At 38.8% G+C, this 15,253-nt stretch overlaps 1 protein-coding gene across 2 annotated transcripts in view; it reads right to left on the bottom strand.

Moving 5' to 3' along the window:
- Nucleotides 1-15,253, bottom strand: part of LPAR1 (lysophosphatidic acid receptor 1) — a 207,357-nt gene that overhangs the window by 86,331 nt on the left and 105,773 nt on the right. Inside the window, exon 1 of one of the 2 annotated variants that reach the window (XM_053702671.1) lies at nt 198-445. The exons of the other annotated variant lie outside the window; for it this stretch is intronic. The gene's annotated coding sequence lies outside the window, so the exon portion shown is untranslated. Of the gene's footprint in view, nt 1-197; nt 446-15,253 lie in introns of those variants that run through there. 2 annotated transcript variants of the gene reach the window in all.

Raw genomic sequence — 15,253 nt, 5'->3', positions numbered from 1 at the left:
AATACGGGTACACCCACTAAATGTTTACAGCCCTTCAGCTGAAATGTTATAGTCAGCAACATAAATACCCCTCTAATCAATTTTCTCACTAAAACGGGTTACTTGCATTTAATGACAGGACAATATACCACTTAAAACATTTGCTGCAAGAGAATAATGCCAAGAAGCCACTACCTCTAAGCCTCTCATTTACATACCTTTACAATAGATGTGAATTCCCTAATCAGCATAATGATTGAACAGATAATATCCTCAGAGCAGATTTTTGCAGTTTAAAGTGAAACCAGCAGTTGCACGGATGAAGCCACACAAGCAGATGAGTCACCAGGCAAATGATTTCAAAATTAAATTCCAAATCTATAGCCAGCTGAGCATAACAAGTGACAACAATAAGTAAATAATATCCATTGAAAAAGCAGCAGGAAAATACAGGCAGCTCGCAAGATTCAAGTCTTGAGCAAACAAAGTTATCCAAGATACAGGTTAGAATACACTCTGCCTGCAGCATGCTGGAATGGGAGGGGCTACCAGGCGAGCCTCTGAAGGACACACCAATCGGAAAACACTTTTGGGACAAATGGGCGTGAACTAAAACCCTGCCCTAGATAAGATTTGCAAGTGCAACTGCAGTAATACTGGAGTGGGAAAGGCTGAAAGTTTAGGGAGCTGCCTCAGAAAGGCGAAAGGTTCAAGAATTTAGTGAAGGCTGTGTGGTTTGGTTTGCATTGTGCTTACACTATGCGACTGTTCAAGACCTACAGGGAGTGTCACAGCTTCCTCCGATTCCTGCCAGATACCGAACTATGTGTCAGATTGGAAACATTTTTTTAGCGATTTGACCGAGTTACACGGAACAAGGTCTACTAGAATAAATAAAGCCTCATGCTTGCAACAATCTGATGGACAGTAAATAACTAAACAGAACAATTGCCACATACCCCTTGTAAAAACCCAATGTGTTCCTTGTATAAAGTTACTGCTCGAACTGCCAGACAATAATTGCATTACTAATTTATACGGCTGATTTGCATAAACAATTACATTACCTAAATAAGACGGTTTTTGATTTTTTTTTCTGTGTTTTAAATGGTTCTGTCTTTTACCAAACTATGATTTTCTTGAGCCAGGTTTAAATACATCTTTTGAACAGAGCTGTTCATCTGAGGCTCTGAGTTTTTCCCCAGATTCTGCACTTTCAGAAAAGATTTATAGTGTACAGGGAGTGCAGAATTATTAGGCAAGTTGTATTTTTGAGGATTAATTTTATTATTGAACAACAACCATGTTCTCAATGAACCCAAAAAACTCATTAATATCAAAGCTGAATGGTTTTGGAAGTAGTTTTTAGTTTGTTTTTAGTTATAGCTATTTTAGGGGGATATCTGTGTGTGCAGGTGACTATTACTGTGCTTTTCAATTATTTATTTTTACCAGTGAAACCAATATAACATCTCAACATTCACAAATATACATTTCTGACATTCAAAAACAAAACAAAAACAAATCAGTGACCAATATAGCCACCTTTCTTTGCAAGGACACTCAAAAGCCTGCCATCCATGGATTCTGTCAGTGTTTTGATCTGTTCACCATCAACATTGCGTGCAGCAGCAACCACAGCCTCCCAGACACTGTTCAGAGAGGTGTACTGTTTTCCCTCCTTGTAAATCTCACATTTGATGATGGACCACAGGTTCTCAATGGGGTTCAGATCAGGTGAACAAGGAGGCCATGTCATTAGATTTTCTTCTTTTATACCCTTTCTTGCCAGCCACGCTGTGGAGTACTTGGACGCGTGTGATGGAGCATTGTCCTGCATGAAAATCATGTTTTTCTTGAAGGATGCAGACTTCTTCCTGTACTACTGCTTGAAGAAGGTGTCTTCCAGAAACTGGCAGTAGGACTGGGAGTTGAGCTTGACTCCATCCTCAACCCGAAAAGGCCCCACAAGCTCATCTTTGATGATACCAGCCCAAACCAGTACTCCACCTCCACCTTGCTGGCGTCTGAGTCGGACTGGAGCTCTCTGTCCTTTACCAATCCAGCCACGGGCCCATCCATCTGGCCCATCAAGACTCACTCTCATTTCATCAGTCCATAAAACCTTAGAAAAATCAGTCTTGAGATATTTCTTGTCCCAGTCTTGACGTTTCAGCTTGTGTGTCTTGTTCAGTGGTGGTCGTCTTTCAGCCTTTCTTACCTTGGCCATGTCTCTGAGTATTGCACACCTTGTGCTTTTGGGCACTCCAGTGATGTTGCAGCTCTGAAATATGGCCAAACTGGTGGCAAGTGGCATCTTGGCAGCTGCACGCTTGACTTTTCTTAGTTCATGGGCAGTTATTTTGTGCCTTGGTTTTTCCACACGCTTCTTGCGACCCTGTTGACTATTTTGAATGAAACGCTTGATTGTTCGATGATCACGCTTCAGAAGCTTTGCAATTTTAAGAGTGCTGCATCCCTCTGCAAGATATCTCACTATTTTTGACTTTTATGAGCCTGTCAAGTCCTTCTTTTGACCCATTTTGCCAAAGGTAAGGAAGTTGCCTAATAATTATGCACACCTGATATACGGTGTTGATGTCATTAGACCACACCCCTTCTCATTACAGAGATGCACATCACCTAATACAGGGAGTGCAGAATTATTAGGCAAATGAGTATTTTGACCACATCATCCTCTTTATGCATGTTGTCTTACTCCAAGCTGTATAGGCTCGAAAGCCTACTACCAGTTAAGCATATTAGGTGATGTGCATCTCTGTAATGAGAAGGGGTGTGGTCTAATGACATCAACACCCTATATCAGGTGTGCATAATTATTAGGCAACTTCCTTTCCTTTGGCAAAATGGGTCAAAAGAAGGACTTGACAGGCTCAGAAAAGTAAAAAATAGTGAGATATCTTGCAGAGGGATGCAGCACTCTTAAAATTGCAAAGCTTCTGAAGCGTGATCATCGAACAATCAAGCGTTTCATTCAAAATAGTCAACAGGGTCGCAAGAAGCGTGTGGAAAAACCAAGGAGCAAAATAACTGCCCATGAACTGAGAAAAGTCAAGCGTGCAGCTGCCAAGATGCCACTTGCCACCAGTTTGGCCATATTTCAGAGCTGCAACATCACTGGAGTGCCCAAAAGCACAAGGTGTGCAATACTCAGAGACATGGCCAAGGTAAGAAAGGCTGAAAGATGACCATCACTGAACAAGACACACAAGCTGAAACGTCAAGACTGGGACAAGAAATATCTCAAGACTGATTTTTCTAAGGTTTTATGGACTGATGAAATGAGAGTGAGTCTTGATGGGCCAGATGGATGGGCCCGTGGCTGGATTGGTAAAGGGCAGAGAGCTCCAGTCCGACTCAGACGCCAGCAAGGTGGAGGTGGAGTACTGGTTTGGGCTGGTATCATCAAAGATGAGCTTGTGGGGCCTTTTCGGGTTGAGGATGGAGTCAAGCTCAACTCCCAGTCCTACTGCCAGTTTCTGGAAGACACCTTCTTCAAGCAGTGGTACAGGAAGAAGTCTGCATCCTTCAAGAAAAACATGATTTTCATGCAGGACAATGCTCCATCACACGCGTCCAAGTACTCCACAGCGTGGCTGGCAAGAAAGGGTATAAAAGAAGAAAATCTAATAACATGGCCTCCTTGTTCACCTGATCTGAACCCCATTGAGAACCTGTGGTCCATCATCAAATGTGAGATTTTCAAGGAGGGAAAACAGTACACCTCTCTGAACAGTGTCTGGGAGGCTGTGGTTGCTGCTGCACGCAATATTGATGGTGAACAGATCAAAACACTGACAGAATCCATGGATGGCAGGCTTTTGAGTGTCCTTGCAAAGAAAGGTGGCTATATTGGTCACTGATTTGTTTTTGTTTTGTTTTTGAATGTCAGAAATGTATATTTGTGAATGTTGAGATGTTATATTGGTTTCACTGGTAAAAATAAATAATTGAAATGGGTATATATTTGTTTTTTGTTAAGTTGCCTAATAATTATGCACAGTAATAGTCACCTGCACACACAGATATCCCCCTAAAATAGCTATAACTAAAAACAAACTAAAAACTACTTCCAAAAATATTCAGCTTTGATATTAATGAGTTTTTTGGGTTCATTGAGAACATGGTTGTTATTCAATAATAAAATTAATCCTCAAAAATACAACTTGCCTAATAATTCTGCACTCCCTGTACAGATACAACCTAGGATTAAAAAAAAATAGATTTGTTGGGTGTTTTTTTTTTTAGAACGCACCAACAGTGTATAATTATTTATAAATTCTTTATTTTTTTCATTCTGTATTTTATGATTCCATATGCAGTGCAGCCATAATTCACCTTCACAAAACTTGTGCCAGGAAGTGGATCAGAAGACAATTCCCAGGTCCCCTTCAACTGTATTTGCAATAGCATTATAGTGTGATAAAATATGCAGCCATTAATTATTTTAATTTAATCTATACAACAAAGTTTTTTGTTTTTTTTTACAGTGGGGCATTTTTTGGTCAATATATTGTATGCTATTTCTTCCTAAACTCTCTTAGCAGAGAAAAAATCAGGCATGAAACATTTGAACCAATAAAGTATTTTAAACCAGATTTCAAAATCCTGCTTTTAAAGTGAAGGTCAATTTGGATGAATTAGTGCCCTGTTTTTAATAAACCTATTAAAAACAAGGGCACTTTAATTCATCAAAATTGATATTTCACTCCTTTTCTTCAAAAACGTAACTTTTAATCCTGTAAACTGCTGCAGCGCTTCCTCCGCCCGTCGCAGGACCTCTTCGGGGGTCCAAAATGACAAATCCGGCTTCCTCCAATCACTGCATTGCATCAGGCCATTATCCCCCGGGGGAAAGCCGTGATTGGAGGAAGCTGGATTCGTCATTAGTGATGTCGCAAATAGTTCATATGCAATGTTCAATCCGCCCCCTATTCTTCATCATTGAGTAAACTTTGACCCTTTACCTCACAGTCAGCAGACACATTACAGCCAATCAGCGGCAGACCCTCCCACCTCCTGCACAGCATCCATTTTAAATTCATTTGGAAGCTGCATTCTTAGTGAGAGGAGGGACAGTGTAGCTGCTGCTGATTTAATAGGGAAATCGATAGCTAGGCTAGTGTATTCAGTGTCCACTACAGTCCTGAAGGACTCATCTGATCTCTGCTGTAAGGACAGCACCCCAAAAAGCCCTTTTTAGGGCTAGAACATCAGTCTGCTTTTTTTTTTTTCCCTGTGTAATCTAATTGCAGTTGCCTGCCTTCCTGCCATCATGTGTGTCAGCTTCACAGCATATACTGTGCCCACTTGCCCAGTGCCACCACTCATATCTGGTGTAACAGTAGTGTACATTTAAAAAAAACAACACTTTTTTCACTGTGAAATAATAGTAGACAGCTACCAGTACCCAAGGTGGCCTCCAATAAGGCAGATGGGGAGGGTTAGAGAGCTGTTTTGGGGGGGGATCAGGGAGGTTGGGGGCTGATGGGTGGATGCTACACCACAGCATATGTAAATATGCTAACAAAATTAAAAAAAATTAAAAACCTTTTATTTTAGTACTGGCAGACTTTCTGCCAGTACTTAAGATGGCGGGGACAATTGTGGGGTGGGGGAGGGAAGGGAGCTGTTTGGGAGGGATCAGGGGGTATGGTGTGTCAGGTGAGAGGCTGATCTCTTCACTAAAGCTAAAATTAACCCTGCAAGCTCCCTACAAACTACCTAATTAACCCCTTCACTGCTAGCCATAATACACGTGTGATGTGCAGCAGCATTTAGCGGCCTTCTAATTACCAGAAAGCAACGCCAAAGTCATATATGTCTGCTATTTCTGAACAAAGGGGATCCCAGAGAAGCATTTACAACCATTTGTGCCATAATTGCACAAGCTGTTTGTAAATGATTTCAGTGAGAAACCTAAAATTGTGAAAAATGTAACGTTTTTTTTAATTTGATCGCATTTGGCGGTGAAATGGTGGCATGAAATATACCAAAATGGGCCTAGATCAATACTTTGGGTTGTCTACTACACTACACTTAAGCTAAAATTAACTCTACAAGCTCCCTACATGCTCCCTAATTAACCCCTTCACTGCTGGGCATAAAACACGTGTGGTGCGCAGTGGCATTTAGCAGCCTTCTAATTACCAAAAAGCAACGCCAAAGCCATATAAGTCTGCTATTTCTGAACAAAGGGGATCCCAGAGAAGCATTTACAACCATTTATGCCATAATTGCATAAGTTGTTTGTAAATAATTTCTGTGAGAAACCTAAAGTTTGTGAAAAAGTGAACAATTTTTTTTTATTTGATCGCATTTGGCGGTGAAATGGTGGCATGAAATATACCAAAATGGGCCTAGATCAATACTTTGGGATGTCTTCTTAAAAATATATATACATGTCAAGGGATATTCAGGTATTCCTGACAGATATCAGGGTTCCAATGTAACTAGAGCTCATTTTGAAAAAAAGTGGTTTTGAAATAGCAAAGTGCTTCTTGTATTTATTTCCCTATAACTTGCAAAAAAAGCAAAGAACATGTTAACATAGGGTATTTCTAAACTCAGGACAAAATTTAGAAACTATTTAGCATGGTTGTTTTTTGGTGGTTGTAGATTCCACTAAGAGTGCAATCTCTTCTGCTGGCTGTGTTTACTTAGGCTATTCAATAGAATATACTCCAGTATTGAAACTTTCACTATAGGTTGGGATACCACAAGCTAAATCAGCTATGTCAAATGCCAAAATAGAGGTAAAGGAGCTGCTTGTAAACAATTTAATACACTCCAGCAGGTAAAATGAATCATTGGGAACAATTTAAAGGGGAGAACATTTTTGGGGGAACTGTCCCTTTAAGGGGTTAAAAAAAACTAGAAATTTGACTGTGAAATAGTAGCAGTTAGTGGAGGGGGGCGGGATCGTGGGCGGGGATGTCCAGGGGCGCTTACTTTTATTTTAGTACTGGCAGACTTTACTTAAGATGGCAGGGACAATTGTGGGGTGGGGGAAGGAAGGGAGCTGTTTGGGAGGGATCAGGGGGTTTGATGTGTCAGGTAAGAGGTTGATCTCTACACTAAAGCTAAAATTAACCCTGCAAGCTCCCTACAAACTACCTAATTAACCCCTTCACTGCTAGCCATAATACATGTGTGATGCGCAGCAGCATTTAGCGGCCTTCTAATTACCAGAAAGCAACGCCAAAGTCATATATGTCTGCTATTTCTGAACAAAGGGGATCCCAGAGAAGCATTTACAACCATTTATGCCATAATTGCATAAATTGTTTGTAAATAATTTCTGTGAGAAACCTAAAGTTTGTGAAAAAGTGAACATTTTTTTTTATTTGATCGCACTTGGCGATGAAATGGTGGCATGAAATATGCCAAAATGGGCCTAGATCAATACTTTGGGATGTCTTCTAAAAAAAAAAAAATATACATGTCAGGTATTCAGGTATTCCGGACAGATATCAGGGTTCCAATGTAACTAGCGTTCATTTTGAAAAAAAGTGGTTTTGAAATAGCAAAGTGCTTCTTGTATTTATTTCCCTACAACTTGCAAAAAAAGCAAAGAACATGTTAACATTGGGTATTTCTAAACTCAGGACAAAATTTAGAAACTATTTAGCATGGTTGTGTTTTGGTGGTTGTAGATGTGTAACAGATTTTTCAGGGCCTGCCAGGGCACAGTGTCACACCAGTGCAACTCATATCGGGTGTGATTGAATAGCAGTTAGTTGTCTGCAAGCGTGTGTGTCAGGCCTACAGCGTCTACTCTGCCAACTTCTGCCAGTGCACAGTGCCACTCATATCTGTTGTCACAGTAGCTTGCACGCATAGTACCACTAATCGAAAAAAAAATGACAGGCAGAGGCAGGTCACCCCGCAGGGGCCGTCGTGGTCGTGGTGCTGTGATTCCCTTTGGCCCTTGAATAATGCCCAGTGTTCAGAGGCCACATACCCTGAACTCGAAAAGTTCTGAGGACATAGTTGACTGGCTAACACAGGACACCCAATCTTCTACAGCTTCCGCTCGGAACCTTGACGCACCATCCTCCTCCAGCTTAGCTTCGGGCACCTCTCAAGTTACCACTCGCCCGTCTGCCGCCACCACCAACACTAGCACCACAGCCGCTTCACTTGATCTGTCAGAGGAGTTATTTACACATCCGTTGGAAGAAATGAGTGATGCGCAACCATTATTGCCAGAGGATGTAGATAACAGGGATATGTCTCAGTCAGGCAGCATTACACACATGGACGTACGGTGTGATGATGATGATGTTGTACCCGCTGCGGGAGTTTGGTCTGTCACTGTGAAGCGGGCATAACCCTTACACTACCTGATCGATACAACATCATGCCTGATGTTTTAAAGCATGGTATTCCAAACAATTTAGGAATGTTAGGTGATTTATGCCCTTTATGGATTAAAACCAGACTCTGCATCAACTATGTAATTTTCCATGGGAGTTTTGCCATGGATCCCCCTCCGGCATGCCACAGTCCAGGTGTTAGTCCCCTTGAAACAACTTTCCCATCACTATTGTGGCCAGAAAGAGTCCCTGTGGGTTTTAAAATTCGCCTGCCCATTGAAGTCAATGGGGGTTCGCCCGGTTCGCCGGTTCGCAAACTTTTGCGGTAGTTTGCGTTCGCCGTTCGCGAGCCCAAATTTTTATGTTTGCGACATCACTATTCGTCATTTCTGACGTAAGAAGAGGATTCCGACGGACGGGAGAATTGCTGGAGCGGCATTCAGGATTAAAAGGTAAGTTTTTGAAGAAAAGGAGTGAAATGTCAATATTGATTAAATAAAGTGCCATTGTTTTTATATATATATTTATATATATATATATATATATATATATATATATATATATTAATCTTTATTTATTTATTTATTTATTTTAAATGTATGTGTCTCCCCTTTACACCCAAAAACCTGCGTAGCAAAATAAACAGCTCTTTGGCTAAATTAATTATTTGAGGGACTTTACAGTACTTACAAGACATCCTAGATAATCTTGCCAGAGCAGAGCACTTTACATTATTGGGCCCTATAAGTGGTGACACAAATTATTAGAACCATCGACAGCTATAATTTAGGTTTAGGTGTGAATTGATCTATGTCTGATGAAGCTGTTTAAATAATTTGTGAAAAGGATATAAAAAATTAAAGGAAGGTATGTAGAAAAGCATGATAAACACTGAGAGGTTTGTATATATTTGATGTAATGGGGAGTACGTATGTTGTAAGTGTGCATGAAGGGTTTAGAAAACAAAGGAAGAGTAGAGAGATCTGCATGCATATAGCAAAGTATGTGTGATTTTAGTAGGAGATGTGTGTAATGAGAACTGAGGAAATGTTTTTTGCATGAAACGCGTAGGGTGTGTGTGGCTCAGTATTCCTTCACCATGGTTGCTTTGCCTTGTTTATTTAAACTGTGATGCTCAATAAAAATTGATTTTAAATTACAGGTTGCCGCCTCTTCTAATTAAGTGATTGCATCTTTTCTTGGATTTATTGTGTCTTAAATATTATATGGAAGCAGTTTTACAAAAATAATTTTGCAAGAGCACTAGATGGCATCAATGTTTGTGCACACTTCCTACCTAGATATGCTTTTCCATAAAGTATACCATGAGAACAAACCGAATTAGATAATACAAGTAAATGTAAGCTCTATATGAATCACAACAGAATGTGTTGGGGTATCCAGCCCCTTCAAAACCACACCATAAACCTTTTGGTTGCAAATTTGCTAAACAATGCAATAATGAAAACATTTTCAAAGAGAACTTTACCATCAATATATATATATATATATATATATATATATATATATATATGTGTGTGTGTGTGTGTTTTTGTGTGTTTGTGATGTTCACACTTAACCCTTTAAGGACACAGCTTTCAGTTTGCTCAATTGTTTTATGACGGAAAAATTCCGTCATATGTCCTTAAGAGGTTAAAAGGACAGACAACACCAAACTTGTTTTTGTTTAAAAAGATAGATAACACCTTTACTGCCCATTCCCCAGCTTTGCACAACCAACATTGGGCTAGTTTCCATTGAGGTGGTAAAGTTTTGAAGCTGGTGGTAACATAAAAAATTTCCATAGACTTTAATGGAGATAAATATTTTTACCACCAGTTTCCAAACTTTACCACCTCAATGGAAACTAGGACATTGTTGGTTGCATTGTTATATTATTATACTTTATACTTTTATGACATTTAAACCTCTAAATTTCTGCCTGTTTCTAAGTCACTACAGACAGCCTCTTATCACATGCTTTTTTATTTGGTTTTCACAACAAGAGGCTGCTAGTTCATGTGGGCCATACAGATAACATTGTGCTCACGCCCGTGGAGTTATTTAAGAGTTTATAAAACACAGCACTAATTGACTAAAATGCAAGTCAATAGTTAATAAATAAAAAGTCATGTGATCAGGGGGCTGTCAGAAGAGGCTTAGCTACAAGGTAATCACAAGGTAAAAAGTGTATTAATATAACTATGTTGGCTGTGCAAAACTGGGCAATGGGTAATAAAGGGGTTATCTATTTTATTAAACAATAAAACATTTGGATGTGCAGGTGTCTGTTTTTATGCTAACTAAAATATGGAAGTTATTGGTTTGTGAATTTTTCTATGAATATATATTTTCACTTTTTTCTGTGAATTATAATTTTTGCTTCTTGTTCTCATGCATATACTAATTCATTTGTATTAGTTCATGTTGTATAAGTATTTGAATGTCAGTGGTTTCACAATTGTCCAGATAAGGATATTTCCATATCTTATTATTACATTAAAGGACCAGGAAACACGGTAGATTTGCATAATCAACAAATGCAAGATAACAAGACAATGCAATAGCACTTAGTCTGAACTTCAAATCAGTAGTAGATTTTTTTCTGACAATTTAAAAAGTTATGTCTTTTTTCCACTCCCCCTATACCATGTGACAGCCATCAGCCAATCACAAATGCATACACGTACCATGTGACAGCCGTCAGCCATTCACAAATGCATAAACACTTATTCTTGCACATGCTCAGTAGGAGCTGATGACTCAAAAAGTTTAAATATAAAAAGACTGTGCACATTTAGTTAATGGAAGAAAATAGGAAAGTTGTTTAAAATGGCTGCTCTATCTGAATAATGAAAGTTTAATTTTGATTGAGTGTCCCTTTAAAGAGATGCTAAGCACCATGTAATTGATATGTCTGTAAAATGCTTTGCTTTTCAGCTGTTTCTATTTAAAGGGACAGTATACTGTAAAATAGTTTTTCCCTTAATGCGTTTACAATTGCTTTTATTACCAACTGCAGTGTAAAAAATGTATGAAAATAAGCTTTTTAAGGTTTATTTGTGTATTTTAAAGCTCTGATTTTGTGTTTTCAAGCCACAACCTAATAAAATGGGTTGAGCTTGTAGGTATAATCAGATCTCTTTACTGTATCACATTGTGTACATATACCTGCTTCTTTATCTTATATCTGTCTATAAAACAATCACCAGTACAATGGAAAATCAACATTTTATTACCTTATCTCTGCTATATCCCACTGGGGTTGTAATTTCTTCTGCTGGCTATGTTTACACCGCTTATCTATAGCTTGGACCTGCGGCCACAAACTTTCAGAATAGGTGGGGATACCACATGCTAAATCAACTATTTCAAATGCTGATATAAGAGTAAAGGAGCTACTTGTAAACAATTTAATACACTTCAGCAGGTAAAGTGGATCATTGGGAACAAATTAAAGGGGAGAACATTTTTGAGTAAACTGTCCCTTTAAAGCCCATTCATTTTTAGCCTTGTTTTCAGAGCTAAACTATATGAAAAGGGGAAAAAAGAAATGATGAATATATATAGTAAATGGTTTCATTATGCTTAAAGGGACATGAAACCCAAAGTTTTTGTGTCATGATTAAGGTAGAACATACAATTTTCTTCTATTATCCAATTTTCTTCATTCTCTTGGTATCATTTGTAGAAGGAGCAGCAATGCACTACTGTTTTTAACTAAACACATGGGTGAGCAAATGACAATCTGTGTATATATATATATGTATATATATATATATATATATATATATATATATATATATATATATATATATATATATATATATATACAGTATGTGCAGTCACTAGAGGCAGTTGAGGCAGTGCTTCACCTCTCATATGGGCAAAAATATATTTTTTTTTATTGGCTTTAAAAAAAAGAATTGCTATTTTTTTCCCCCCAGCATTTTTTTTTCACAGCTACATGTTGTGCAATGGAGAGGCACAAGCAGGTCTGCCCACCATTACACAACATGCTGCGCCACCTACTGGATGAAAGTAGTTAAGATCATTGCATGGCCCATAACTGCTTATTTGAGGCAGTCCTATTTGGGCTGAACCAATCCAGTGAGAGGCATTAGTAAGTGGAACTTAGGGTTGGGGCTGGATGCTAAATCATATAAAACAAAACAAAAATGGAAAAAAATACTTTCATTTATTTTGTTGCTGCACTGTTCAGCTGTAAGCTTTTATTCAATAAAATAGATAGTTCTGTACTACCCCTCTAAGTGCAGTGGAATGTTCCACTGTCACTTCCTTAATACAGAGCAGCCAGGAAGAGATGCAGACTTGCAGTGTTTTAGCCACGTTTTATTAAAGTAAGTTCTGCAACCTTAGATTTTGCTGAAAGGGATTCTGTTAGTGAAAATGATAATTTAATGAAAGTGGTTTAGTGTTTTTGTTTTTTTACTCTTTTACAGCAGTTTAAGGATCGTTTTTGTATTTTGTTTACTCAAAATTTACACCCACCCACTACATTAGCAGCTTACCTCTGTACTTCAAACTAATTTATAGTCTCACTTTATGAACTCTCTGTAGCTCTGCTGTTTTATTACTTAAAAATGCAGTGGTCCCTCTTCCCCCCCCCCTTGTGTGTGTGTCTCTCTCTCTCTATCTATCTATCCATCTCTCTCCTTATGTGTCATTCTCCCCCCATGGTCTCTTTCTCTTTCTGTCTCTCTTTCTCCCCCTCTGACTCTCTCATCCCTTGTGTCTCTCTAACCCTCTGTGTGTGATTGTGTCTCTCTCTCTTTCTCTAACCCTCTGTGTGTGATTGTGTCTCTCTCTCTTTCTCTAACCCTCTGTGTGTGATTGTGTCTCTCTCTCTTTCTCTCTCTCTCTAACCCTCTGTCTGTGATTGTGTCTCTCTTTCTCTCTCTCTAACCCTCTGTGTGTGATTGCGTCTCTCTCTTTCTAACCCTCTGTGTGTGATTGCGTCTCTCTCTTTCTAACCCTCTGTGTGTGATTGTGTGTGTCTCTCTTTCTCTCTCTCTCTCTCTCTCTCTCTCTAACCCTGTGTGTGTGATTGTCTCTCTCTCTCTCTCTCTCTCTAACCCTCTGTGTGTGATTGTGTCTCTCTCTCTTTCTCTAACCCTCTGTGTGTGATTGTGTCTCTCTCTCTTTCTCTAACCCTCTGTGTGTGATTGTGTCTCTCTCTCTTTCTCTCTCTCTCTAACCCTCTGTCTGTGATTGTGTCTCTCTTTCTCTCTCTCTAACCCTCTGTGTGTGATTGCGTCTCTCTCTTTCTAACCCTCTGTGTGTGATTGCGTCTCTCTCTTTCTAACCCTCTGTGTGTGATTGTGTGTCTCTCTTTCTCTTTCTCTCTCTCTCTCTCTCTCTCTCTAACCCTGTGTGTGTGATTGTCTCTCTCTCTCTCTCTCTCTAACCCTCTGTGTGTGATTGTGTCTCTCTCTTTTTCTCTAACCCTCTGTGTGTGTAATTGTGTCTCTCTCTTTCTCTAACCCTCTATGTGTGATTATGTCTCTCTCTTTCTCTAACCCTCTGTGTGTGATTGTGTCTCTCTCTCTTTCTCTAACCCTCTCTATGTGATTGTGTCTCTTTCTCTAACCCTCTGTGTGTGATTGTGTCTCTCTCTCTGTCTCTAACCCTCTGTGTGTGATTGTCTCTCTCTCTCTTTCTATCTCTCTCTATAACCCTCTGTGTGTGATTGTGTCTCTCTCTCTTTCTCTCTCTCTCTCTAACCCTCTGTGTGATTGCGTATCTCTCTCTCTAACCCTCTGTGTGTGATTGTGTCTCTCTTTCTCTCTCTCTCTCTCTCTCTCTCACCCTCTGTGTGTGATTGTGTGTCTCTCTCTTTCTCTCTCTCTAACCCGCTGTGTGTGATTGTGTCTCTCTTTCTCTCTAACCCTCTGTGTCTCTCTCCCCCCCGTCTCTCTCTCCCTCTCCACCTGAGTGCTTTTCTGTGTTTCTGTCTACCTTTTATTTAATTAATTAATTGGTAGTGCCATCTGATGGTGTGGCTTTATTTAAAGGGGTGGGGTCAAGCTCCCCACCATCTTTAAATTTCACCAGCCGCCACTGGATCAAGACATTTTTATATTTACTGAATAATGAAAGAATCTATAAGCATAATTTGCAGCATTAAAGTAAAAAGTATGTTTTAAACATATTTTAATGGGCATGGATTTCTAGATCTCATAATCAGAGCAAGCATTTTGTTATCTGGCAAGTGTTTCTGTTACAATCCTTTAGACTAAAATCAGATGTTTACTAAGTTGACCAGTTTTCCAAGACACCATTTAAAGGGACATGAAACCCATATGTTTTCTTTCATGATTTAGAAAGAGCATGCAATTTTAAATAACTTTCCAATTTACATCTAATATCTAATTTTCTTCATTCTTTTGATATCTTTTGTTGAAAAGAATATCTAAATATGCTCAGTAGCTGCTGATTGGTGGCTGCACATAGATACCTCATGTGATTGGCTCACCCATGTGCATTGCTATTTCTTCAACAAATGATATCTAAAGAATGAAGGCGTATCCTAGCCACTGCCTCACCAGCCTCTGACGTCACTGCATGTCACTGATATATATATATATATATATATATATATATATATATATATATATATATATATATATATATATATATAAATATATATATATATATATATTTATTTATATATATATGCAGCCACCAATCAGCAGCTAGAACCTAGGTTCTTTACTGATCCTGAGCTTACAAAGATAAACCTTTCAGCAAAGGATACAAAGAGAATGAAGCAAAGTAAATAATATAAGTAAATTGGAAAGTTGTTTAAAATGTTATTCTCTATCTAAATCATGAAATAACATTTTGGGTTTTATGTCCCTTTAACTAAACATTTTCTATACATAGATAAATATATATCTGCAGGTGTTTACTGT

Source organism: Bombina bombina, chromosome 2 (genome assembly GCF_027579735.1).
Source record: "Bombina bombina isolate aBomBom1 chromosome 2, aBomBom1.pri, whole genome shotgun sequence".
NCBI classification, from domain to species: domain Eukaryota; kingdom Metazoa; phylum Chordata; class Amphibia; order Anura; family Bombinatoridae; genus Bombina; species Bombina bombina.
The sequence above is the reverse complement of the archived record's forward strand: the minus strand, read 5'-3'. Positions and strand labels throughout refer to the sequence as shown.